Here is a 9,953-nt window from a genome sequence, read left to right on the forward strand (position 1 = left end):
GTATATGTAGTTATTTACCAAGGAAGCGGCACCCTAAGCGTCAATTGCATGCTGACTTCTCATCTTCCCTTGGCATTACTCTGAGAAGTCTCTTCTTATTCCCGAGGTATTAATAAGCAGAAAGTAGTGGCTAACTGCTCGCTGCCGCATGGTGGACGGAACGCGACAGAGGTAACCATGGTGAACGGAGGCAAACAATGGATGAGTTCCAGTACACTATCCGTCACCACGTACGTTCAGGAATGGCAGGAACACTTGGTGCCAAAGGAGAAGGAAAAAGTCCCAACACAAGGCCAGTGGAAGCCATCGCCACAGGATGTTGCAAAAATTAACGTGGACGGTGCATTTGATGCCAGGTCAAAACATGGGGGTTGGGGTATATATGCGTATGATATGTAGAAACTGGGACTGTGAAATTCAGCTGGCTGCGACGGGATCGGCGGCAGTTCTTCATGCGGAAGTTCTTCATGTCTCAAGGGTGTGTAACAAGCCGGCACATGTGTTGGCGGCACCTTTGATCATGATGTTCATCGTGTTCGGTTCTCTGACTACCCTGTTGATGTAACCCGTGTTGTAACCGGTGATACTGTCGTGTCTTAAATGGAAAACATGTGTTCCATGTTAGAAAAAAAACTGAAAACGGCCCGCGTCGCTCCCTCCCTAGGCGACACGGGCGGTGACTACACATCTCGCCGGCGCCTCCCTCCCCCCCCCCCCCCCCCCCCCCCCTTGTCGCTGCCGGTGGTCTCCAGCGGGCAAAGCCCGTGCGGATCCGACGGCGACAGGGCTTGTTTCTTGTCGCTGGCCAGTGCTGCTAGCGAGCAGCGGAACTTGTGGCGTCGGTCTCGGTGGTGGTCGACCAACTAGTGGTCGGAGCTCCGGTGTGGGGCTGCGTCCTTGCGGTGCTTGAGTGCCTACGCCCTGCAGGCACGACAGTGGTGGCAGAGCTGGATCTAGGCCCGGATGCAGCGAGTATTGCAGTGTTGTTGGCGGCGGCTACTCGGCGAGGTTCCTCGGGCTACAACGCCTTGGGGCAGCGGCTAGGAGGTGTGGGAGTTTGGAAGAAGACCATGTCACGTCTTTATGCCGGGACCAGCGATGGCGGCTGTTGTGACCGTAGTTGACCCTTTTGGAGGCATCGCTGCTTTGCTGCCAGACCCCTCCCACGCGGATCCAGTCATCTCGGTCTATATGGGGAAACCCTTGATCTTGTATGATCGGACGATGGCGGCGCCATGGCGTCGAATTCCCTCTTGAGTGCTTTGTCTTTAGAGCTCGGCATCGGCGAGCGGGGCCAGTGGATGACAGCGGTTTTGGCGCCCAGACTTCTATGGCAACGATGATGGTGTGAGCAAAGTCGGCGACGCGGCAATGGTTGAGGTAGTCAGCTCTTCTCCGGCGTGTCCACTGGATTGCCTCGAATTGTTTGTTACTATGAAGTCGAAGCTGCGGCGGCGGGGTCCCTGTGGTGTACAATGACTAGTTGCAGGTGGCCTGTTCGGTAATCTTCCGTGGCACCAGTTGTGCTTGGTTTTGTTCTACATAGTTTTTCATCAGGGTCGGAGCTACGTTGTCTGGTCGCAGGTCTTCATACAACTACACATAGCCTCTTAAGTGTTGGTTGAGTCGACGATCGCCGACTGCGAAGTCGGAGTCGTTTGCTCAGGGTTTAGGAATGGCGATGACGCCTCTAGGGGAGGAGTGATGAGATGACCCCTGCGTGCTGTCTCGACAAGTAACTCTTTTGAGTGGTGTATGTGGGTTATCTTGTGTGTGTCCCTCAGCGGTTGTTATGGTTTTCGCCCGGCTATCCATAATCAACTGGGATCTGGTTGCGACGCCCCAAGACTGATGCTCCAGATGCCTTCCATTTATTTTAGTTGTTGACATGTGTTTATTGTGTTTGTTGCATTATCATAATTGTTTTGCATATTTCATTCATATATGTTTGTTGTCATGTTCATGTTGAGTGCTTTGTCATATCTTTGCTTCTTGCACCATGCTCATCTCACTTGTTATATTGCATTTGTGCCTCTTATCATTATGCATTCTCCATGCTCATCATATGCCTTGTGGTATTCATCTTGTTGTGCTTGCACCATGTTAGATATTGTTGCTTGCCTATGCATTTATACCATGCATCATCACCTTCTCCTTTGCTTCTACTTCCTTTATTTTTGCAAGTGACATTTTACCCTCCTCCAATAATGTTCAAGTTCTCCCTATAAACCTGGCACCATGTCCCTAGCCTCTCTGTCAAATTTCATCTCAATTGGAGTTGATTTGGTTAGGTTCAAAAATGCCTCAAGTTTGAATTTTATTCAAACTTGTTTTATTTTTCTAGCTCTAAAAATTGCCAAGACAATTTTGTTAAATATTACACAAAACCAGGGTTCCAGATATACTTTTATTTATTCATAGCCTTCCCCAAGCTCTCTGTGTTTTTCATGTTGTTTCTGCTTGAGGAAATAAAAGAAAAGAGCCAGAGGGAGAGAGAAAGTGTAGCAGCAGGGGCATCAGCCCAGCAGCCCACCAACAGCAGACCCGCACCGCAGCCGCGTGGGCCTCCTCCCTCCAGGCCAGCCCAGCTTTCCCGCGCCCGCAGCCTAGCTCCACTCCGCGGCCTCCTCCTCTTTCTTTTTCTCACCCACGCGACTGTGTACCCCCGCTAGCCCTCTGCCGCATGTCAACTCCGGCCCCGCCTGCCAGCGACGGGCTACAGGCCACCCGCGCGCCACCTTTTCGTCAAGCTCCAGCGGCGCCATGGGGACCGCGAGCCCGAGCGCGTCGTCGTGCGTCCACCTGCTCGCCCTAGCCCCTTATAGGCCTCATCTTCATGTCGAACAAACCCCTAGGGTTTCCCTCCTTTTCTCTCGCCGCCGCCGCCCGGTGAGATGGCCACCAGATCCACCGCCCGAGCTCTTCCCGAGCTCACCTGAGAGCGCGACCTCATCGTCGGCATGCTCACCGTCGACCTCCGCCTCGCCAGCCTTGTCCCTCTTCTTCCACGACGTCGACTCTGTCCATGACGTCCTCTGCAACATCGGGGGACGCCAAGATGAGCCCCTTCTTCCTCGTCTTCGACTCCGGCCACCGTACCTGTTCGATTGCCCTCGCCGTCGACTCCGTCCCCCTCTCGCCGATCTGAGCATGCTTGCCTGCTCGCGGTGAGCTCCTGATCCTCCCCGTGCCTTTCCCCCCTCGTTTGCATGCTCTGACGCCGTTTGCCATGATCGCCCGAGCTCATCACCGTCAGACCTCGCTGCCGGCGAGTGCTCCGACCACCATAGGCCATCCGCGCGTGTTCGTCATGTTCGTCGTACCGTGTGGTGTCGATTAGTGCTTGAAGCTTCTCGCCTAGGCCCTTCGCACATCGCGTTCGTCTCCGTCGTCGCCGTCTCTATCACCTCGTAGTCGGCTTCGCTCCCGTCACTGTCCGGCGTCGTTCTTGTCATGTGTGTGTGCGGGATCCCCTGGCGATCCCGTTGCGCACCGTCGCCATGTCTTTTGGTCACTGGAGCAAACTCCGGCAGCCTCCTCCGCCGTGTCGTGATAGCCGTTGGCGAGTCCCCTGTTTCTCCTTTGTTTTGCCCAGCCACTTCCACTCCCATGTAGGACCCTCACGGGACCCACTGGTCAGTGAGCCAGGGGACCAGGACCCACCTGTCATCCCCTCTCCCCTCTGTTTTTTTCTTTTTTCTAATTTCAGCTTATTCCGTTTCTATAAAGGGCATCTTTCCTGGAACATTTCATTCCTGGAACATTGCCAATTATGTCAGCTTCCATATTAGACAGTATTTAACTTATTGCATTTGTGGATATCTTTCGACAGTAACCCCTACATATTATATATGTTTTTGGGGAATAACAATCCCACCAATCCATCTGTGGCATCCATTTCATCATTTCAGCAAGTTTATGAACATGTCATAGCATATGCCATTTTAACATTTTTACATGATTTTGTGTGATTTTCATATGAGCTATATCATGACTTGAATTGGAGCACAGACATGCCATCTTACTGCTAGATTTTATTTCATGCCATGTAATGCATTGTAGTGAGTGAAGGAAATATGCCCTAGAGGCAATAATAAAGTTATTATTTATTTCCTTATTTTATGATAAATGTTTATTATTCATGCTAGAACTGTATTAACAAGAAACTTAGTACATGTGTGAATACATAGACAAAACATAAGTGTCCCTAGTATGCCTCTACTAGACTAGCTTGTTTATCAAAGATGGTTATGTTTCCTAACCATAGACATGTGTTGTCATTTGATGAACGGGGTCACATCATTAGGAGAATGATGTGATGGACAAGAACCACCCGTTAGCTTAGCATTATGATCGTTAAGTTTTATTGCTATTGCTTTCTTCATGACTTATACATGTTCCTCTGACTATGAGATTATTCAACTCCCGAATACCGGAGTATCACCTTGTATGCTATCAAACGTCACAACGTAACTGGATGCTCTCCAGGTGTCTTTGAAGGTGTTTGTTGGTTTGGCATAGATTGAGATTAGGATTTGTCACTCTGTGTATCGAAGAGGTATCTCTGGGTCCTCTCGGTAATGCACATCACTATAAGCCTTGCAAGCAATGTGACTAATGAGTTAGTTGCGGGATGATGCATTATGGAACGAGTAAAGAGACTTGCTGGTAACGAGATTAAACTAGGTATGAGGATACCGACGATCGAATCTCGGGCAAGTAACATATCGATGACAAAGGGAACAACGTATGTTGTTATGCGGTTTGACCGATAAAGATCTTCGTAGAATATGTAGGAACCAATATGAGCATCCAGGTTCCGCTATTGGTTATTGATCGGAGATGAGTCTCGGTCATGTCTTCATAGTTCACGAACCGGTAGGGTCCGCACGCTTAACGTTTCGGTGACGATCGGTATTATGAGTTTATGTGTTTTGATGTACCGAAGGTAGTTCGGAGCCTCGGAAATGATCACGGATATGACGAGGAGTCTTGAAATGGTCGAGACATAAAGATCGATATATTGAATGACTATGTTTGGACATCAGAATGGTTTTGGGTGATTTCGGGCATTTATCGGAGTACCGGGGGGGTTACCGGAACCCCCGGGGAGTCTATGGGCCTTATTGGGCCTTAGTGGGAGAGAGGAGGAGGCGGCCAGGTGGAGGGCGCGCCCCCCCAAGCCCAATCCGAATTAGGTGGGGGCTGGCCCCCCTTTCCTTCTCCCTCTCTCCTCCTTCCTTCCTCTCCTACTCCAACTAGGGAATGGGGGGAATCCTACTCCCGGTGGGAGTAGGACTCCCCCCAGGGTGCGCCATAGAGAGGGTCGGCCCTCCCCTCCTACACTCCTTTATATACGGGGGAGGGGGCACCCCATAGACACATAAGTTGATTGTTTAGCCGTGTGCGGTGCCCCCTCCACCATATTCCACCTCGGTCATATCGTCATAGTGCTTAGGCGAAGCCCTGCGCCGGTAACTTCATCATCACCGTCAGCTGGATCTAGAGTTCGTGGGACGTCACCCAGCTGAACATGTGCAGATCGCGGAGGTGTCGTACCTTCGGTGCTAGGATCGGTCGGATCGTGAAGACGTATGACTACATCAACCGCGTTGTCATAACGCTTCCGCTTACGGTCTACGAGGGTACGTGGACAACACTCTCCCCTCTCGTTGCTATGCATCACCTAGATAGATCTTACGTGTGCGTATGAGATTTTTTGAAATTACCGCGTTCCCCATTAGTGGTATCCGGGCCAGGTCTATGTGTAGATGTTATATGCATGAGTAGAACACAAAGAGTTGTGGGCGATAATAGTCATACTGCTTACCAGCATGTCATACTTTGATTCGGCTGTATAGTTGGATGAAGCGGCCCAGACCAACATTACATGACCGCGTTCATGAGACTGGTTCTACCGGCGTGCTTTGCACATAGGTGGCCAGTGGGTGTCTGTTTCTCCAGCTTTAGTTGAATAGAGTGTGACTATGCCCGGTCCTTGTTGAAGGTTAAAACAACACACTTGACGAAAAATTGTTGTGGTTTTGATGCGTAGGTAAGAACGGTTCTTGCTAAGCCCGTAGCAGGCACGTAAAACTTGCAACGACAAAGTAGAGGACGTCTAACTTGTTTTTGCAGAGCTTGTTGTGATGTGACATGGTCAAGACGTGATGATATATAATTTGTTGTATGAGATGATCATATTTTGTAGAAGTTATCGGCAACTGGCAGGAGCCTTATGGTTGTCGCTTTATTGTATGAAATGCAATCGCCATGTAATTGCTTTACTTTATCACTAAGTGGTAGCGTTAGTCGTAGAAGCAATAGTTAGTGAGACGACAATGATGCTTCGATGAAGATCAAGGTGTCAAGCCGGTGACGATGGTGATCATGACGGTGCTTCGGAGATGGAGATCAAAGGCGCAAGATGATGATGGCCATATCATATCAGTTAGATTGATGGCATGTGATGTTTATCCTTTATGCATCTTATTTTTCTTAATACAAGCGGTAACATTATAAGATGATCCCTTACTAAATTTCAAGGTACAAGTGTTCTCCCTGAGTATGCACTGTTGCGACAGTTTGTCGTGCCGAGACACCACGTGATGATCGGGTGTGATAAGCTCTACGTTCACATACAACGGGTGCAAGCCAGTTTTGCACATGCAGAACACTCGGGTTAAACTTGACGAGCCTAGCATATGCAGATATGGCCTCGGAACACTGAGACCGAAAGGTCGAGCGCGAATCATATAGTAGATATGATCAACATAGTGATGTTCACCATTGAAAACTACTCCATCTCACGTGATGATCGAACATGGTTTAGTTGATTTGGATCACGTGATCATTTAGATGACCAGAGGGATGTCTATCTAAGTGGGAGTTCTTAAGTAATATGATTAATTGAACTTTAATATATCATGAACTTAGTCCTGGTAGTATTAGCATAGCTATGTTGTAGATCAATAGCTCGCGATGTAGCTCTCCGTTTATTTTTGATATGTTCCTAGAGAAAAATAAGTTGAAAGTTGATAGTAGCAATGATGCAGACTTGGTTCGTGATCTGATGATTTTCCTCATTACTGCATAGAAGAATTATGTTCTTGATGCACCGCTTGGTGACAGACCTATTGCAGGAGTAGATGCAGACGTTACGAACGTTTGACAATGCTCGGTATGATGACTACTTGATAGTTTAGTGCACCATGCTTTACGGCTTAGAATCGGGACTTCAAAAACGTTTTGAATGCCACGGAGCATATAAGATGTTCCAAGAGTTGAAACTGGTATTTCATAATCATACCTGTGTAAAGAGGTATGAGACCTCTGACAGTACTTTGCCTACAAGATGGAGGAGAATTGCTCAACCAGTGAGCATGTGCTCAGATTGTCTGGGTACTACAATTGCTTGAATCAAGTGGGAGTTAATCTTCCAAATAAGATAGTAATTGACAAAGTTCTCTAGCCACTATCACCAAGTTACTAGAACTTCGTGATGAACTATAATATGCAAGGGATGACGAAAACAATTCCCAAGCTCTTCGCGATGCTAAAATCGGCGAAGGTAGAAATCAAGAAAAGCATCAAGTGTTGATGGTTGACAAGACCACTAGTTTCAAGAAAAGGGGAAAAAGGGAAGAAGGGAAACTTGAAGAAGAACGGCAAGCAAGTTGCTGCTCAAGTGAAGAAGCCCAAGTCTGGACCTAAGCCTGAGACTAAGTGCTTCTACTGCAAAGGGACTGGTCACTAGAAGCAGAACTACCCCAAGTATTTGGCGGATAAGAAGGATGGCAAAGTGAACAAAGGTATATTTGATATACATGTTATTGGTGTGTACTTTACTATTGTTTATAGCAACCCCTCAGTATTTGATATTAGTTCAGTTGCTAAGAGTGGTAACTCGAAACAGGAGTTGCAAGATAAACAGAGACTAGTTAAGGACGAGGTGACGATGTGTATTGGAAATGATTCCAAGGTTGATAAGATCACCATCGCACACTCCTTTTACCTTCCGGATTAGTGTTGAACCTAAAATAAATGTTATTTGATGTTTGCGTTGAGCATGAATATGATTGGATCATGTTTATTGCAATATGATTATTCATTTAAGACAAAGAATAATTGTTGTCTTGTTTACGTGAATAAAACCTTCTATGGTCATACACTTAATATAAATGGTTTATTGAATCTCGATCGTAGTGATACACATATTCATAATATTGAAGCCAAAAGATGCAAGGTTAATAATGATAGTGCAACTTATTTGTGGCACTGCCATTTAGGTCATATTGGTGTAAAGCGCATGAAGAAGATCCATGCTGATGTGATTTTGGAATCACTTGATTATGAATTGATGACCCACAAGTGTAGGGGATCTATCGTAGTCCTTTCGATAAGTAAGAGTGTCGAACCCAACGAGGAGCAGAAGGAAATGACAAGCGGTTTTCAGTAAGGTATTCTCTGCAAGCACTGAAATTATCGGTAATAGATAGTTTTGTGATAAGGTAATTGGTAACGAGCAACAAGTAACAAAAATAAATAAGGTGCAGCAAGGTGGCCCAATCCTTTTCGTAGCAAAGGACAAGCATGGACAAATTCTTATATGAAGGAAAACACTCCCGAGGACACATGGGAAATATCGTCAAGCTAGTTTTCATCACGCTCATATGATCCGCGTTCGTTACTTTGATAATTTGATATGTGGGTGGACCGGTGCTTGGGTGCTGCCCTTCCTTGGACAAGCATCTCACTTATGATTAACCCCTATTGCAAGCATCCGCAACTACAAAAGAAGTATTAAGGTAAACCTAACCATAGCATGAAACATATGGATCCAAATCAGCCCCTTATGAAGCAACGCATAAACTAGGGATTAAGCTTCTGTCACTCTAGCAACACATCATCTACTTATTACTTCCCGATGCCTTCCTCTAGGCCCAAACAATGGTGAAGTGTCATGTAGTCGACGTTCACATAACACCACTAGAGGAGAGACAACATACATTTCATCAAAATATCGAACGAATACCAAATTCACATGACTACTAATAGCAAGACTTCTCCCATGTCCTCAGGAACAAACATAACTACTCACAAATCATATTCATGTTCATAATCAGAGGGGTATTAATATGCATTAAAGATCTGAACTTATAATCTTCCACCGGATAAACCAACTAGCATCAACTACAAAGCGTAATCAACACTATTAGGAACCCACAGGTACCAATCTGAGGCTTTGGGACAAAGATTGGATACAAGATATGAACTAGGGTTTGAGAGGAGATGGTGCTGATGAAGATGTTGATGGAGATTGACACCTCCCAACGAGAGGGTCATTGGTGATGAAGATGTCGATGATTTCCCCCTCCCGGAGGGATGTTTCCCCGGCAGAACAGCTCCGCCGGAGCCCTAGATTGGTTCTGCCAAGGTTTCGCCTCGTGGCGGCGGAGCTTCTTTTCCGAAAGCTTGCTTATGATTTTTTCCAGGGTGAAAGACACCATGTAGCCAAAGATGGGCACCGGAGGCCTGACAGGGGGCACACGAGGCAGGGGGGCGCGCCCAGGGGGTAGGGCGCGCCCCCACCCTCGTGGTTGGTGGGTGGCCCCCCTCCGGTGCTTTCTTCGCTCAGTATTTTTTATAAATTATAAAACTGACTTCCGTGGAGTTTCAGGACTTTTGAAGTTGTGCAGAATAGGTATCTAATATTTGCTCCTTTTGCAGCCCAGAATTCCAGCTGCCAGCATTCTCCCTCTTCGTGTAAACCTTGTAAAATAAGAGAGAAAAGACATAAGTATTATGACATAATGTGTAATAACATCTCATAATGCGATAAATATCAATATCAAAGCATGATGCAAAATGGACGTATCAACTCCCCCAAGCTTAGACCTCGCTTGTCCTCAAGCGGAAGCCGAAATCGAAAAATATGTCCACATGTTTAGAAA

The sequence above is a fragment of the Triticum aestivum genome, chromosome 3A, assembly GCF_018294505.1.
Source record: "Triticum aestivum cultivar Chinese Spring chromosome 3A, IWGSC CS RefSeq v2.1, whole genome shotgun sequence".
NCBI lineage: Eukaryota > Viridiplantae > Streptophyta > Magnoliopsida > Poales > Poaceae > Triticum > Triticum aestivum.